The sequence below is a fragment of the Anas acuta genome, chromosome 3 (genome assembly GCF_963932015.1).
Source record: "Anas acuta chromosome 3, bAnaAcu1.1, whole genome shotgun sequence".
In the NCBI taxonomy this organism is placed as follows: domain Eukaryota; kingdom Metazoa; phylum Chordata; class Aves; order Anseriformes; family Anatidae; genus Anas; species Anas acuta.
Window position 1 is genome coordinate 18,067,551 of NC_088981.1, and position 16,329 is coordinate 18,083,879.

The window sequence follows — 16,329 nt, forward strand, 5'->3', positions numbered from 1 at the left end:
GAGCGGGCACCACGCTGAGGTGAGGGGTGAGGGCGATGGGGTGGCGGTGCTGTGGGGTTTGTGCCTGCAGACACGAGGCTGTGCTTGCCAGCTTGCCAGGAGCCGCCCGTGCTGGTTTCAGATGTGGATTCCCCCTCACAGATCGCCCAAAATGGCTGGGAGGGGGAGAAGGAGCGTGGGGTGGGGTGGGGTGGGGGGGCAATGGGGTGATTGGGGTGGCTCTGCGGCTGCCAGCACCTGGGGGGGGGTTTGGCTGTATGGGGGCACAGCCGGGACAGGCTGCCCCAGAGCGGGGTGTTGTCGGTGTCAGACTGCCCGTCAAGGCTGTGGCTTTATCCATGTATATTGAATATGTGCTCAGGAAAGAGTGAGAACCGGGAGCTGATGGAGCTACCCCCAACCCTTACAGCTGGAAATGGGCTCGCTCTTTCATCTCTGACTGCTGGGGTACGCTGCAGGCCAGAAGCGGTCCCCTTGTGCTTTATGTACCAGAGGTGATCCAGTAACTGTCCTGTAACATCAGCCACCACGCTTCCCATGATGGGAAAGTGACTGGGGACACTTCCCAGGCCTGAAAGCTTTCATGGATGCAGCATCTATAGGCCATAAAAAGGAGGAAAGCAAGCTTTGCCACAGTAGAGGAGAGGGTTGGGGTCCTCGATACAGGGTTACAAACATACAGACTCCAGGGTTTGTGGTTGATGCTCAGTCACTGAATTATCCACACGCAGATTGTGTTTTTAGTGCACATTCACAGGCCTTAATGGCGAGGGGCTGACACAGCCGTGTGAAGGTGCTGTCTGCGCGGACTGCTTGCACACCTGTGGTGCTGATCACTGCCGTGCTCCTCGCCTGAATTTCCCTTCCTGTTTTGGCTGGCGCTTTGATGCCTCTTGTTGATGAGTCCGTGCTGAGCACAGGTGTGTGCTGGACAGGGGAGCAGGGTGGTTCGGAGGCAAGACCAAAGCCACTGCTCTGAGCTTTGCACACAAATTTCCTCTGTAGGGCTCTGGTAGCTGCCCTTCTGCATTGCCCTGGTGTGCAAGGTTTGTAAGCCTGAGGAGAAGCAAGGAAGGGCTCGGTGCTCTAATTCTAAAGGAGCGTGCTGCTGGATGGAGAATGAAGTACAAGTCTTTGGCTGCCCCACAGGAAAGCAGGATGGCACAGAAGACCCCTCTTTTGTTTTCTCTTGCCGGCTTTCTCCCCTCCTAGTGCTCACCGCAGCTCCTGCAGAGTTTCATTCCTCCGATGTGTGAGAAGTGATGCCTGCCAGGGATCGTGGTGTGCCTCCTGCTGTGTGGAAAAGCACTCTGTCTAGATTCGGCAGAGTTTCCTTTCCCCAACAGGTTTAACGTCCAGATGTGTCCCTTTAGTCTGACATTTCCAGTGTCTCCTAAGTGCCATTATCTGCCTGGAGTTGTGCTAGGTAAGGCTTGGAAGTATTTAGGAAGGCATTCAGATGTTTTTCCCCCTCCAGTTCCACACCCTGGCTTTATTTTTGTCCTGGCTAGGCACAAAGAAGAATCTTGCATCTCTCCTTGCGATGCAGAGCTATGGCACAAGCCCAGAAGTGTCTCGCATTTTTGAATTAACATGGCAAAAATTGAGATAGCTAAGGGGAAAATTGACATTGTTTTCACTACCTTGTGTAGGTAACAGATTGCTGCCCACTTTGGAAGCTGATCTGTGGATGACACGAGAGAAACGTGCTCACGTCTGTGCTGGGAGTACCTTGCAGTGAGGTAGCACAAAACACACCTCTGCCTCAATGGAAGCAGGGCTTCGTGCTGCGGGTGAAGGACACACCATCACCTTACTATTTCAGGTTACTCTACACAACTTCAGGCATTCGGCAAGGATGAGGCAGGCTCTGAAACATGGGATTTGGGAGAGGAAGGAGGTGAGTCCTGCGTTTGTTGGCCTGATGGCTTTGCAGCCTTTTCCATTTCAATCTGCTGATGTTCCCTCAGATTTCTGAGGGTAACAAAGTCATCATCTGAACATGCAAGCTGAGATTCTGCTGTACTGATTCAAGGAACTGTAGCTCAGGAAGCATCCCTGATATTGATATGATGTTTGCTGCATGTGTGTGTGTGTATGTCTGTCTGTCTTCAGTATGAATTCTCGTGTCTAAAACCATTGAACCTTTTAGCAGTGCAAATTTAGGGGTCTCTCATTGCCTTGAGTGTTTTCACTACACTTGCAGAGACTTGGTGTCTTGGAGATCCTAATGTATATCTCATTTTTAATTAAAAATGGACAGCAATTGCAAAAGCTTTCATGTCATGGAGCCTAACAGTAAAATTAGCAGTGGTCACACTAACCTGATTTACTTTCCTTAAAGGAAAAACAAAACGGCATTTTTGCTGTAAAAACTTGAGTTTAAGCTATATTGAAGAAGCAATGGCTGCTTAACTAATATGTGTTCTTACAAAAAAATAAATATATATATATATAGGAGGCCATAGATATTTTTATGGTTGCCTTATAATTTCTATCTTCTCTATCAGAGCCCTGATAGCAAAAGTCATTAATGCATGCCAGGCTTGGCTTTTCAAGTGTTTAGGTTTTTTTTTTCTGCCTAAAAGGAAACCTTTAGAATTAACACTTCATTCCCCACCCCCAGCCCCCGATTGCCTCTAGTTACTGTATAACTCCTCTGACAGAGCTCTTTACAATCTCTGAAAGTTTTTAGAGGTTTTTCAGTCCTTCCCAGTGTAGGTACGCTGGGATTCATGTTTTTAGACACATCCACACTTCTAAGTAGTATTCTAAGAGCTCACTGTGATCGCATGTTTATAATTTAAAATTGTTATTTAGCAGTGTTTGTGCTTCTGGTCCTCACAGCTGCAAAAATGAAGAGTTTGAGGAGGTGAGCTGCATATTGTCCTCGCTTTGGGACTGCTTGCAGATGTGTTGAAGCTTATTCTTGAGAAATCCCAGCTGCCTGCCCACTGTGGGTGTTCAGCACCTTGCCAGGGCCCCAGTGGGTGCTGAGGAGGTCCTCACTGTGGCACCTTTGTTCCTCGCAGGACCCTGCACGTCAGCCTCTGCTCATAGGGTGTCCCAGAGCGGTGTCAGCTCCTGGTGACACCAGACCCCTGTACAGGATGCTGTTCATGCAGGCCAGTAGTTATCCCTGGTTATTTCAGTTCACAAATAAAGGTCCAGTCTTGCACGCACAGATCTGCCGGGGTGTTAAAATAAATGTGATCTGATGAGCATTTGTGTCCTTTCTGAAGGGTGACTGGCTTGTTTGGCTAGGATTTGGTAACATCTCTATGTACACGATACGTTAGTCATTGAAAATTAAACTGCTGCCTTTCTTTGTCTTTAGCAGCAAGGAACTCCTCAGTGTCTCCCGGCTCGAGCCTTGCGGTTAGGAGGGGGATGTGAGCTGATAAAGGAAGCCATTTCCTGGGAGGTGTGAGACGGGGCTTCAAGACCTCGCGGTGCCAGTCGTGTATTCCGTCCTGAAGAGTCGATAAGAGCTTCAGACACAGAAAAAAACTCGAAGAAAGCAGCAGTGGGGGAGGCGCAAGAGCATCGCAGATGCATATGAAAAGATCAAGGGGCTGCATTTGCGAAGTCCCAACAGGAACAGATTTGGGGTGAGACGTCCAAGTTCAGAGGGGATCCAGACACAGCAAAGGGGCCAAAGTAGAGCACGTCTGATGGCTGGCAGCTGGCTCCCTACCTTCAGAGGGGGGAAGATCAAGTATTGGGGAGGGGGAAGGAGACAAGAGCAAATGGCAGGGGTGGTGTCAGGAAGAGGGGAAGGAAAAGGTAATAATAGGGGGGATGCTACCCAGAGACAGGTAAGGCTGGTTGGAAGGGGCCCGGATGTTTAGGGTTGAATTAAGACACTGTGAAACCTGAGCTTGCCTTTGAGCTTGGAGAGACCCTGAGAATGGCAGGTCGCGTGTATCTGGCAGTCACTTTGCTTCTGAAGTGAGTGGGCAGTCTCAAAAACTTCCGTGGCAGCAAACCTTAGGCTCAAGCAAATCTTTGTTGCCTTATTTTCTCTGCGCCCTCTCTGTTTTTGTAGTGTGATGCTGTGGAAGAGCTTAAAGCATTTATTTAACTGAGTTCATCCTGTTGCTTTGCTTATTTGCATGCTCTGAATGAGGTCTCTAGAAGAGCCATATCCTATCCTTGCAGATATTTTTCTTTAAAGAAGGATTTTACAACGCTTGTTGATGCAGGTGCTTGTATATATTCAATTATTGGGTTACCTGAACTCCCAGTAATGTGCAATTAATTCACAGCATGGGCAAGGGAAGAAACTTTTACCTCTGCAGATAGATAAAAAGAAGAAAGGGAGGTGAGAAGGGAAGAGCTAAGGAAAAAGATAGAGCCCTGTTTACTTCAGTTGTGTACAGTACCCATTCACCTATAGCCAGCCCGCTCTGCTGCAGCCAGAATGTGTACACACAGCAGTGCTGGCAAGGGAAGGCAGGTGATAGCGTAGCCGAGGGGCCACAGCTTCTTTAATATCATTGAATATTAAACAGAAAAGTTTCAGTAGTCCCATGCCTACCGTTTTTAGACTGCTTGGTCTTAGCAAGCAGTTTCAGCCTTTGTTTTGTGCCATTGCTTGGCTGACTCCTAAGCTCTCGTCACCCCCTGCGTGTGACACGGTCTTCCTCCTACCCCAGCTTAAATAAATGACAACCAGAAGATTTCTGTTTCTGTATCACAATATTTGGTATCTGAGTGCCTGAACTGCTGAAATTAGTAGATTTTATAAGAATATCAATTTATCGTCTTTATTTTTTTCAAAGCTAATGTCTTACAGTTATTGACAAAAGAATCCAAACGTGGAGCAAATTGTGCTCAGATGGTTCAAAGCCAGAAGGCAACGGAAAGAGACAGAACTTCTCTGCTAAGGTCAGATGCCTGCAAGCAATGTGAACACAGAGCCGCTTTCTTCCTCTGCCCTGGCAGCCCTGGTGCTGTTAAACCCCGCAAGTGTTCGTCTCTGGGTGCACTGCAGGTTTCTTCAACTGGCTGCCCTGCACGTCCCTTCTGTGGCTCAGGCGTGTGCTTGGTACATGCCGAGGTTGGTGCTCAGGCTTCGATCTTACCTTTCATTCTAAATGTTTCCCATCTTCTTTTCTGGTTAGTTTTAGAGACAAGGGGCTATTGGTCTCGAGTATTTGGGCATTTGCAGCAAAGTCGTTTCATTTTGCAGTGTATTTTTTTTTTTCTGGGGTGTTGTATTTCAAAGATACTCAGCCCCCTGTACAGTCTGGAAGATTTCCAGCTTTAACGTTTAGGTGGAAGGGGGAAGTTCCACCTGAGCTGAGGATTTGCAGCTGATCATTAAGTCAGCAGTTCCTGGTGATCAGAGCTGGGGAGTACGGTGGTTACTATGCCATTTAATGAAGTGATTCTCTTCCATGCATGAGTTGACTCATATCCCTTTGCTATTTAAAAATGCACTGAAGAAGAGACAGAGAGAGAAAATGCCACATTGCAAACTCAGTTGGCATTATTTCTGTGGGTTATCCTGATTTTTGTAAGCCCGTGGCATGATTTTCTCCCTGCCTGTCCTCTCTCCCTGCCCCAGCAACCCCAGACAAGCAGACTGACACCATCCTGCTCCTCTCTGCAAACACGGGCACGTCCCAGCTGCCTCCTCCCGGGCACTATCCCTGCCCTCCACCATGGCCAGTGCCCCCAGCTGCCTGCCTTGTGCAGCTGCTCCCCCAGACCTTCCCAAGGCTTCGTATTCCCTCTCACCCATTTTACACCGCAGCTCTTTTTCTTCCCCATTATTCAGACTCAGCTCCTTTGCTTTGCTTTCTGGCAGGGTTATTTTTCTATCTGACTTGGGCCCCATTTATCAAGTGCACACCCTTGTCACCTCTTTAGTCTAATCCTCTCCTTTGTTGTCAGAAGGTCTTCCTCTTTCCTTTTCATTGCTAGTTTTATCTCTTTCTCCATTGTCTTTTAGCCCCGTAGATTCCTTCCCCTCTCTTTTGCATTTGACCAAACTTGTCTTATCGGTATTACTTGGGAGATTTAAGACTTTTTTTCCTTGACAGGTTTTCTTCCCCATCCCCTGGAAGTTTCTCCATGCCACGGGACACAGGCCAAAGAGCAAACGTGTGTGTTGTTATTGCAAGAGACAACTGCAGTCCCAGACGGAGGGTGACTCCAGGCAGTGGTGATCACAGCAGCTCCCTGCTGCCATCTTAGCAGGCCGTGTACCCTTAGGAAACCACATTTTCCCTCTTCTACAATCATATCTTTGTTATCTGGCAGGCTGTCCTAAGGTCTTAGAGGTAAGAGAGGGTACAGGGGAGTGGTGAGTTCGCTGCAAGACTGTTCAAAAGAAAGGTTGTGGTGGTTGCACTCATGTGGGCAGCCGAGGTCCACCACAACCGCTTTCTCACTCCTCTTCCTCAAAGGGAAAAGGGAAGAAAATAAAATGAAAAAGGCTCAAGGGTTGAGATAAGGACAGGGAGATCACTCAACAGTTACTGTCATGGGCAAAACAGACTCAGCGTGGGGCAGCAGCAGGTCCCTTTGGAGCCAGCTGAAACTGGCCCTTATCTACCATGGGGCAGCTTCTGGATTCTTCTCACAGAAGCCACCCCTGCAGCCCCCTGTTACCACAGCCTAGCCACGTAAACCCACTAGAAGGTGCAGCAGCACCATGTGGAGAAGCTGTTTTCAGGCATGAATTTTATTTAGGACCATGCATGCACAAGTTGCTGTAGGAGATGGGGTCACTGCAGCTCTGCCTGGCTTCTTTTCTCTGCCCATGCTTCCCACAATCAGTTTTCAAACTCTTGCCAGCACCTTCAGCAGGTGCAGAAACCATGGACCAGCTCACACGCCTCTTCACTTTTTCTTCACAGCAAAAGGAGAGTGCCTCCTGCAAAGCACGGTGGAGGAATGCGTGGAGGCAGCACTGGTGGCATCGCGGGGGGTGTTGCAGAGCACCGGTCTCAGTTGCCCTGCACAAAGTACACCCAGGCAACACCAGCTGGGCAACAATTCGCGTACTTCAGGTAAAATTACTTAGTGTGCCTGACTTCAGCTCCACAGGCTGGCAGGATCTGTAGCTGACAGAAATGTGAGGCATATGGAAGAAACAAATCCTGTATCTCATCCCTTGTCTCCAGCAGGTGGAGGAGGAGGCTTGTCATGCACTGGAGTATCCCAAGTGCAGAGGTTTTGCCTGGGAGGTCTGTGCTGCTACAAATTCCCCTCCAGCTGTTATCATCCCCAACACCCCTGAGTTCTGAACGAGCTTCCCCCAAACCCAGCTTCATTATTTTCTTAGTAGCAAGCGTCCTGCTGGTGGAAAGCACTCTCCTGAAAGCTCTGGAAACTGCTGATCAGGCCCCTGAAGCGGCTTTGGTGCGTGATGCTCCTCAGCAGTGTTTTTTATTGCACAGCTGCTGTTACCCAGCTTCTAGCAGCACCACAGTGGCACCAAGCGTAAAGGCAGCAACGGTGATTTTAGAGGTTTCACGGTCACTGTTCTCCAGAGGCGTTTGGTCTTTCTAGAGCACTTCTCATAATGGGTGCAGGGAAAAGGAAGAAAACATACCCAATCCTTTTCCACCTTTCTGGCATTTCATCACTTCCTATGGCCAGAGCAGTGCTCTCAGCGTTGCTCCCAGCAATGCATGGCTTTAAGGCTGCATAGGCAGGGTGGAATATATTTTAGAGACTCTATTTAGCCATGATGTCAACTGCAGCCAACTATAAAAAGATCAGTAATGCTCTTTGGAAGTGTAACAGCTGCTGCTCTACACCCTCTCTTCTGTATTAACACTGCCCTATTTCATGTGCACACAACCAAAATAAAATATTACAGCAATCATCTTGTTATATAGATCAAGGAATGTGGGACGTGAACTCCCCAGAAACTAGGAGGGATTCAAGGTTAGCTGAACTGGGTAATTTCACACAGTTTGTTAGCAAAAAGGTAATTTTATCCTGATTTGCAACAGAGCCTGACTTTAACTTAGCACTTGGCTGCGTGCCATTAGCAGTTCCTACACAGTGGCAGTACACCAGCGGAGCTTTCCTTCGGGCAGTTTTGCTGGATGATACTCAGATACAGCTAGGTATAAAGGCATAAATAGAGGTATGCTCTAGCAGTACAAGAAGCAGAGCACTGCCCCTGTGGTTTGGCCAGCCACACCGCTCAGGCAGAGAGCCCCAGGCTGCCTCTCAGTGCAGAGCAGCTCACGGGTCCCTTCTGCATCCTCAGCGAGACAAAGCGGTGCAGAGGAGCCACGCTGCTGTACCTGGGTTGATTTTTGTTTGTTTTGTAGTGCAGATGGGGTCTTTGTAGTGGGGGTGAGGAACTGCCCGTTTGTAAGTGAGATGTAAAGTCCTTTGACGGGGGCTCACCAGTCTGGGAGGAAATGGTCAGCCCCAAACACGGCTGTTACCGAAGGTGACAGGGCACTTAGGCGATGTGAGGAGAGATTTTGCATCAGACAGAGCCACCGGGCTGCAAACACGCATACTGTAGGACAGGCCCTTCTGTGCCTCTGAGCTCCGACTTAGCTCACTGGGCCGTCTTGGCACCTGGCTCCCACACAGGAATATTTCAGAGGCACCCAGAAATGAAGGCAAGCAGCCTGCAGTCACGGGAAGTTTGGGACAGGGCCGAGGAGCAGTCTCAGTGCCAACGCTCCTTGCTGGCTCTGCTGTAAAACCCTGGGCTTTCTAGGAAACCCCCCGACTTTCCCTTGGCTTTTCTCTTCCGCAGGTGTGAGCAGCGTCTGGTAGCTCAAGTCCCACTTGTGTGCTGGCTAGAGAAAATCAGGCCCTCCCCAGCTGTTGTCCAGCAGCTGTGCCACACGATGGCCCTGTGGGTTACTGGGGGCCAGCAGAGGCTGCTCGAAGCAGCACTCCTGTGGTTTGGGATTTGCCTCTACTTCATCGCTGCACCAGTGCAAGGGACAGGGAGCACAATGGGGCACCACCAGCCCTGGATTGTTTTTCTCTGGAAACTGCTCACTAAAAAGGATGGCTGGGGCTCTGCTTCTTTTTCGTGTGAGCCACATAGGGCTCAACACCCTAGTTCACCATGTGGCATACGAATTCTTTTAAGGAACAGCTGCCAAGTGCAACATCAACAGAGTAAAGAGCTGGGGGAACTAGTTTCTCGTACGTACAAATGCACATGCAAGCACACACCGTATGGTTGTTTGAATAAAATCATGCTGAAGAAGGGTGACTTGGGTCAACAGAGAGGAATTCACATGCTGCAGCATGTAGCAATATGCTGTCAGGTAAGAATCGGCACATTTTTGTGTCAAGTCGTGTATACATGATGATATTTGGGGCAGGGGGGCAGGCTGAGTTGCTGAGGAATTTAAGGTTGCATTTTTTGAGTGGCACTTAGAAAACAGGATACTGGAAATTCCTGAACACTCAGTAACTCCCCAGCCAGAGCTTTTATTTGTCCTCTAATACTCCACAGATTAAGACTTTCTTAGTTATCCTGGGATATAATAATGTTCATTTCATTAGAAAATGAAGCATGAGCAATCTCCATTCTAAATAGGGATGCCCGAGCCTGTTTGCAAAGCTTTTGCCTACCTTTGTCTGAGTCTTTGTGACAACTAAGTGGCTTCCACACTTCTAGAATTGAGACTGGTAAATCATTGGCCGTGTGCCCATTTGTTCAAAGAAGAAAAGAAAATAGTATGCAATCCTACAGTGGTGACAGGACGAATCTGTCGTTCTCATACAATAGCCATGGAAACTTAGGTGCCTGCTACTCTGATTCCATGGCTATGATTTTCCACAGTGAGTAGTTTATTTAATCCTTTCACTAACACTTTGTAGGGTTGTGGAGCTTCAGGTGTCAGAAGGAATCATCTAACTAACAGGACTAACTCCTGCAAGGCATTAAAAGGTAAGATCTTGCAGTGTGCTACTGGAGGTGAGTGGGAGGGGGGGGAAGGCATTTTCTCTAAAAGCAGACGTATTCCTTCTAATGTACTTTACAAATTTAGGAAAAGAAGATATTAAAAACAAACAAACAGTATTTGAATACTTGTGCAGTTAGTGTGTTGCTAAAGCTTACATCCTGTTTCTTTTACTTCTGGTTAGAGAAATTTTCTTCTCTAGGCCTTCAGGACCTACGTTTGGGATTGCTGCAGCCCAGATGCTGAATAAAACACTTCAGGTACTTCTCTCCTGGCAATACAGTTCAGAAATCTGGCCAGTGAGATATAATCGCCTTGAATAAGCTTTTTATTTGTAAACTTGTTTACACTTTTCCTTTGTAAACTTATTTTCTACTTCTTGCCATGTTTTCCCTCATAAAACTCCCTCATGTGACAGCCATCCCAGACCCTGTTACATGAGAGGTCTCCAGTCCAGGACTACATTGAATTGTTTCTCTACATACAAGGAGTCCATTATCTTGCAGAAAAGCATACAAAAGGAGGAGGATTCAACATATCTATATTTAAGAGGAAAATGTATGACCTGTTCAGTAGTGATTCCTCTCAAGCATCAGCAAGATACAGGCCAGAAGGTACGTAAATAAATATTTTAAGCCAAAAGTGCTGTTTGAGGTGACAGATGTACTCGATGTGCCGGTCTTGACTTTAGGCTTGATGAAGAATGAGGGTTTGGCAGTTTAAGAAATTCCTGCCTACCATTTAACTCATTCACGCTCTTCTCTTTGCAGCCCTGACAATTGGATTGACTCAGATTTTTATGGGACTAGGCTGTGAACCAGATATTGGAATAAAGCTGTTTAAAAACAAAACAACAACAACAATAAGAAAATGGGGGTGAGGAAGGAAGAAAGAAGGATCCTACGTTACTCTTGTAAGAAATTATGCTATCGCTTATCTCCTTTGAGGATATCCTACTCACACATAAAGCAAATGGGAAGCCCAGTCTCAGTAATCTGTCCAGTGCTGTCAGTTAAGAAATTGGAGTGAGGAGGTTTTAGCTCAAGTTTTCATCTTTGTTCGGTTGCTTTGCTCTCCATAATCTACTCTGATTTTATTATCCTGGGTGAGAAATAAAATAAAATAAAAAAATAGGAGGAGGAAATGATGCCAAATGCTCTTTCCAATCTTATGGGACTTGGGTGATCCTCAGCAGTTCTGCTGTGCAGTAGATTTCAATCTATGGTTGTTGCCTCTGTGAACAACTTCCCAGGTCCATAAAAGCCATAAAGGGGTGGAAGTCGATAGATTTAGATCTGTGTCTCCACGAGCAGTCCACAAATCAGAAGAGGCTGAAATTGCCTGCTGTAGTACAGCTCTACTAGCACAGAATAAAGGAGATAAAAATACACTTCCTGCACTGCAAATGTTTGTTAGAGCAGAAGAGCACAGGTAGGAAAGCAAACTATCTAGTGTAAGAGCAGGATAGCTGACTTGGTACAGCTACTTGTTAAGGTGCAGTGCAGTATTACAGCTGAGCTCATCTCTGCGCTATTTGCTGTCCTTGTTTCCCATGTACATTACTTTCCTTATGCTGCATCTTGTGGCTGTGTGGCCACAGGGCAGTTCTGTTCATCTGGCTGCTAACAGCAGAAAACCAACTGAGCCATAAAAATGAATAGTTGTTGTCTAGACCAGCCAGCTGAGTCAACTCATGCAGGAGTTGCTCCATTCAGCACAAGAAAGAGGGGGACAGAGGACGCAGGTAGGAGCAGTAGTGAAACCACCACTATTTAGCATTAGCACACAGCTCTAACTGCAGGCTGTCCATGAAAGGGCACCCTGCTCCCATCTTCATTTCCCTGCTCCCAGTAGCGTGTTCCTGCCACCTCCAGTGCTTGTTTGACCCCCTCAGTGAACTAGGCCTGCTCTCAAAGGCAGCAAGAAACTAACTCCGCACCTAGAAAGCAAATAGTTTTCTGCCTGCTTAACTAGGTGAAGGAGAGAGGTGGGATGAGCATAAAAGCTGGTGCAAGGATGCTGATGGGACTGCGTGGCTTGGAGGAGTCCAGGGTGGCTCCGTAGGAATGCAGCCATTTCATGAAAACTCATTCTCAATTTAACCCAAAGCAGGAAAAAATAAATAAATGAAATAAAAAAAAGAGCCACAGCTGAGCAGATTCTTCATTGAAAAGCGTGCACCTGACCATTAGAAGAAAAAGGACAGGTTTAATGCCTGCTTTTGAAAGGTATGTTATCCTCCTGGCTGCTAAATGGAAAGTGACATGAATGGCACTGCATGTTGCACACACAGCCCCACTGTTCCCCAGACAGAGGCCGGAGGGTCAGCACACAGTTTTGCAACAAAGGCACTTTGCTGCCTATTATTTCCTGTGCTATCGGGTGGGTTGGAGGCCCAAAGGCAGATACAGTTCATTTTAAAATGAATCCAAAGGGAAAGGACACAGGAGGGAAGAAGCTGGTAGGAGAGCAAAGCGCAGAGGAGGATATACCCAGAACATCAGAACTCAGGGCAGGGTTTTACTGGCTCTGCAGGGGTCCCCCGCTGGGTTTAGATGCTGACTCAGAGGTCAGTACCTTCCTGGAGGTGTTTTAGAAGAGCACCGAGAGGTGCTCTGAACTTCCATGGGTGGAAATCATTGTTCTGGCTGTTGATTCACAGTTTTTTCTGGGCAGGCAGCCAAAAATGCAATTGCTAATTGCACCAATTTCCATGTCCTCTCTACTGTAAAATGAGTTTATTAGAGGAGTTGGTTAAATTCAGGAAGTGCTCAAATTCCTGGCCATATCTCATTTAGCGAAGGCTTCTTGATAACAGCGCTCTACTTCTCTCAGCAAGTGCCTGTGAAAGGCGTGATCGGTTACTCTACTGCTGCAGATAGAATTGTATCAGCATAAGATATATTAAACTGCTATAGTTTATTTTATCAGACTGAACTGTTCTTTTATGATCACCAATATCTGTTATAACTGCATCCCCCTGAAGGATGTTTGCTTGCTGTCAAAATGGCAATATTACACGAAGACGGACTTTGGCATGTGCATTTTTCCTCATGAGTCTCTCTAGCACTCTGTCAATAAACCTGTTTTCAGCAGTTTGCTGACACTGCTATAAAGGCATTGCCAGACCTTACATCTGATTAACTGTTATTCTGCAGCTCGTGTAATAATTTAAAGAAGTCAGTGTGCACGTCACTGTAAATTACTACATAAATGCAAGGCAGCAGCACAGTGAACTGTTACCTTCAAAGCTGAGACAAGTATTATCCACCCTGCTGTAAAGCAGTCCCAGAAGGGACCAGAACATGTTTTCAGGACTGCAACTGTACTGCAGACTTTGAGAGTTGTCTAACAGGATGTGAAACACACAGCACTGTTTGTTCTTGTGTGCAAGGCAAGATTAGACCATGCCTTAGAGGAGACCTCAAAGAAAAAATAAGAGTATTGTGGTTATTTTCAGGCATCAACCCAAATTACATATGGGTTTCTACTCAAAAAAGGGCCTTTTTTTCTTTCTTTCTTTTTTTTTTTCTCTGTTTCTGGAGGTTTCATTATTAAAACTGAAATAGTAAAACTGAAACTATTAGTTCTGGAGGTGACAGTGGTGGAGGTCTTGCAGAAACGGATTCATGGTTCTCTTGCTTAACTTAAAAATAGAAGCATAAGTTAGTTAGATGCACTGCTTTTTGCAAATGCAGTAGGATCACGCTGGGCTCCTTTACTTCAGGAAAACCAATAAGCCACTATGAAAAATAGCTCAGTGGCGGATGAGGTTGAGTGGTCACCAGAATGGGGAGTACCAGCAGATACACTGTAGGTCCTCTGACAAAGATGTTTTCAAACAGGCTTCCAAAAAAAAAAAAAAAATTTATATGAAAAGACTGGGATCAACAGAATTATAAGGAGAAAAGAAAAATATTTACATCCCCTCTTTAGTCTAGATTTTATCAGCCAGAGCAAATTAGAGACATAGGCACAAATCATTTTTGTTTCCCTCCATGTTACTACAGTGCTGGGAGAGCGTTATACTGCAGCAGTGCCTCCACAGGGGTTTTTACAGTGTAAGGTCAGCTACTAATCACACAGCTGATTTCTTCAAGGAAAGGCAGACAAAGAGAAGGCCTGTTATTTACAGTAAAAGAGCTTGAATGTTTTCTTCCTTCTGGTCCTAGTCTGTTGCATCCAGCAAAACTCTCACGAATGCAAAATGAAGACAGTAAAAAAAGGAACAGAGCTGTCATTTTCTGGGAAAAAAATGTAAATCCCGTTGCTACTCACAAATACAATTTAATTCATGATATCATCGAATCATGCAATGGTTTGGGTTGGAAAGGACCTGTAAAGATCATCTAGTTCCAATCCTCAACGGCCAAACCTTGGGGAATTTAACCCTATTGATCTGATCATCTTCCCACAGATACACACAACCCTCCCTCCCAGGCAGCCCACTTTCCTGTCTCCCAGTGAACTACTGAGCTCTGGGCTGGTATGACAACACTAGGGCTGGGAACGATGTTAATACCCATTCTATTTAATTTAGCCATTCCTGCAAAGCTGATAACAATATTTTCATAGTGAATGATTTACATTTCTGAGCCTCTAATGCAGTGCCAGATCTAACCACTCAGAGATGTTCATTTAAGATAACCAAATATTTAGCAGCCCTTGCTCTAGCAAACAACACAGCAGGCAACATTTTACAAAGCAAGGCTCCTTCCCCAGCTGGAAGCCGCTGTGCCAGTGGGACTCAGAATCACAGAATCACAGAATTTCTAGGTTGGAAGAGACCTCAAGATCATTGAGTCCAACCTCTGACCTAACACTAACAGTCCCCACTAAAACATATCCCTAAGCTCTACATCTAAACGTCTTTTAAAGATTTCCAGGGATGGAAGTCTTTGACTCCTTCAAACCACAGCCCCAGTGGCCAGGAACACGCCTGTTTCACCCATGGGCACCTTGGGAAGAAGCACTGATGATGGTCTTGGTGCTTGTGAGTGCCAGGAAGAGTTAGTTTAAGTCAGACTTGTGCCCTATGAATATTTTAATGTTTTACTGTACAGTTGCAAATGCTGATATTTTTCACTGTTAAACATTTACCAGCTTCAATTAAATAATTGATTTATTCTACAAAAAGTTTCTAGGACTACGTTTCCTAGCAGAGGCCGCTATTGCTGGACTAGACTACCTCTCTAGGACTTGAATTTCCTCTGTATTTCATTTGCCATGCATAACCAGCTTTTACAAGAAATAAATTATTTACTGACCGTAAATAACATCTTCATCTTAACCGTGAATTAAGCTAATGTTTTTTTCAAAGGTATAAATTACTGGGTACTCTGGGAAAATATTTCTTCATTTGTTATTGCATTATTCCAGACAGGATTTCCTGATGGAAAATCTCAACCTGTATTTTTTTTTTCTAGTATTTTGTATCACAGCTCTTCCCCTTCCTATACCTGATCAGGCACTCAGCCTGTCCGCTAGCTGCACATCACGGCATTTATACCAACACTGCACATCTGTCTTTCTAAATAGGACTCAGAAATAGTGTGAAACAGAGAAGGGTAGATGTAGTGGGTCTACTCCATGCCCACAAGGTAGCTGTGCTAGGGGTAGGGCAGGCAGGGAGCCGCTGAGGGCATATCTGCTGCTGGCAGGAGAAGAGAGGAATAGTCACACGTTTGCTAAATGTACCAAGCATTTCCTACAGGAGACGTCCTGTTAGGAGACAAATCAGTTTTCTGTGATTATTCTGCAAATCAGCTTGTCAAGCAAGATGCTTGTGGATTTAGCTTGGGTTTAGCTTGGCCTCCAAACGTGAAGGCAAGCTAAGGGCTGTCCAGTTTCAAGCAGCTCCTACCATAAAGCAGAAACACCTCTGGTTTTGCTAGTATATAAAATGAAATAAATATTTCCTTCCATTTGGGTTAAACATAGCAAACCCCTGTAGGGATCATTAAGGACGTCTGTTTCTTTTACTTGAAGGATGCATTTAGGATAAAGAACTCAAAGCTTCTTAAAGCAGAAATTTTAAGATTAATCTCACTATGGATTGAACTGTAAAATTAATGCAAAATAAAGTATTTATGAAGTACAAACTCTGCAAACCAAGCAGGAAATGTGTTAGACCAAAACTTTGAAAACAGATATTTTAATACAAGTGATTTTGTAGATGAACTAACACATCTTAAAGGAAAGCCGATACTGAAATGCCAGACTTTGTAAAGCAGGGTGCAGGCACGAGGAGATAAAATTATCCGTGCTGCTGGTAGCCTGGTACAGAGGTAGCAGCAGAGTCAGTACAGGGAACTGCATGCCCTGGAAAGCAAAAATCGTTAGAGGGGGGTGATACAGCCTTGTTCCGTGGTTTTAGGATAAAGCAAAGAATAGGGTGTTGTGTTTGTGATCCTCGACC

At 45.9% G+C, this 16,329-nt stretch overlaps 1 long non-coding RNA gene across 1 annotated transcript; it reads left to right on the top strand.

Annotated features, from left to right (window-relative positions):
- The first annotated feature begins 205 nt into the window (after positions 1-205).
- Positions 206-9,819, top strand: LOC137853510 (uncharacterized). The gene is made up of 5 exons (XR_011094542.1): positions 206-1,900; positions 3,341-3,611; positions 4,785-5,062; positions 6,051-6,290; positions 6,870-9,819. It is a non-coding gene; the product is annotated as an uncharacterized lncRNA (long non-coding RNA).
- The last annotated feature ends 6,510 nt before the right edge of the window (positions 9,820-16,329 follow it).